This window comes from Octopus bimaculoides, chromosome 3 (assembly GCF_001194135.2).
Source record: "Octopus bimaculoides isolate UCB-OBI-ISO-001 chromosome 3, ASM119413v2, whole genome shotgun sequence".
NCBI classification, from domain to species: Eukaryota; Metazoa; Mollusca; class Cephalopoda; order Octopoda; family Octopodidae; genus Octopus; species Octopus bimaculoides.
Window position 1 is genome coordinate 134,706,389 of NC_068983.1, and position 2,191 is coordinate 134,708,579.

Sequence of the window (2,191 nt, forward strand, 5' to 3'; positions counted from 1 at the left end):
AATGCCTCAATGTCTGTCTCACTGTATCAGTACTTGGTCACCTACCTTTGTATAGCGAAACATCTGTGTATCTCCGACTACACGCGATACACATTTACACCTTTAAACCAGATAATGACACTCGTACACCCGTCAACACATGCACCCACAACTTCTATCTAATTAACAACCCACTACTCCAATACTCCTGCAACCTCTTCTATCCCCCGTCAATAACTATCTCTTATTATTATAATTATCGCTTATATTCATATAAAATTATATTTCCTATACTCAACAAAAGCTATGATGGCATGTCCCAGTCTGAGGAATCAAAGGATGAAATTGTCGGTCATTTGGATATATATTTTTCTACTCTAGGCACAAGGCCCGAAAGTTTTGGGGGAGGGGGCCAGTCGATTAGATCGACCCCAGTACACAACTAGTACTTAATTTATCGACCCCGAAAGGATGAAAGGCAAAGTCGACCTCGGCGGAATTTGAACTCAGAACATTAAGACAGACGAAATACCGCTAAGCATTTCGCCCGACGTGCTAACGTTTCTGCCAGCTCGCCGCCTTAGTCGTTTGGATGTATTGAATTTTTCAATTCTCGAAATAGATCTTACTTTACATACAGTGTTGAGTTCTTCTTTTCCTAGCGGTATGTGTACACAGTGTTCAAACCATACACTTCTATCCATACACATGTACGCACACACTGACATATACATAAACACATACAGGCATACATACTTATGAATTACATTTTTTGCGTCATTTTATCCCTCTCTTCTTCACCTAATCATTTCTTGACTCTTTCCCTTTCTCGTCTTCATTACTCCTTCCTCTTTTCTTCTATTCTCTTTTTACCCGTTCTTTCTCTCTCTAATATTTATACTACACCACAATGCTTTACTGTTTTCTCATAAGCCTCCTTTCCACAACGTGCTCTCTATTTTTTATTCTGTTCACATTGATATTCACCTTGTTTTCGCTTTCTCTTTACGTTGTAGTACTAATGTTCGAATTTTGACCATTTCTTTTCCTTACGCATTACCACACATTGCCGATTTGGTCTCTACTATCTTCAGTCAAAATATTTTAATATTCTAACTGTATACAATGTCTGTTATTTATTCTGCTGGTCTCTGCAGAATATTAATAACTAAACAAACGGTCTAAATTGTCGTACATAATTTATTTTCATACTTTTAGCATATTCTCATGCACATGTTGCCTTCTTGACTCACTATGCCGAAGGCACATTGCCTCCCGATTTGTTATTCAGCCATATCGTTGCTAAGCCTTTCCTGGGTAGATTTTAAAATGTAGTGATACGTTGAAGCCAGCGGTCTTGTTGTTAATGTTACCGAAACTGTAAAACTTCAGTCAACAAATGATGAAGATGCATATGAATATATAATGTTTGTTTCCACTTCAACATGGCTGTTCCATACGGAGTAATGTTACTACATTTTTTTAAACCCCAGGACGACACCTCCTCCAGCTGGTTAACGACGCAAAACCTGTGTCCGATATATTGCAAGTGAGGGAACCCCCACCCCCACCCCATCCCATCCTGTGGTGATAGGACCAGAAGACCAGAACTGGTTTTAGTGTCTTACCCTTCCTCAGTATTCGACACCCGTCTGCTAGAAATGGCAGTCGTTCGTTCCAGTTCACAATGCATAAATAAATAAGCGACATTCAACCGCTGATTTTACAACAAGCAAAGTAACTAGTTCTGAAATTCCTATAAGTGATGCAAGTAGTAACTCTACTAATATCAGGGTCTTGTCCTTTCACTGCTGGATGGAAGGGGTTCGCTCCCTTGCTCGCGATATATCGGGCACAGGTTTTATGTCGTTAACCAGCTGCAGGAGGTGTCCCCTTTGGAGTAAAAAAGAGTAGTAACATTGTTCCGTGTGGAACAGCCATGTTGAAGTGGCAACAAACATTATTTTTCAGTAGAGTTACTACTTGCATCTCTTATAGAGAATTTAGATCTAGCTGCTGACCTTGAAATCGTTTCGATATATGACAGAACTTTTTCAAAACAAATTTTTCATTTCTTTGTTCATTCCCTCGATTTTAGCGCGTGTGTATATTTGATAAAGTAGCTTAAGGCCTTTGGCGTCTATTTACAGCTTGTGGCTTTACTTCTCGTAATTGCCCTTAATATAATATAATATAATATAGTATATATATA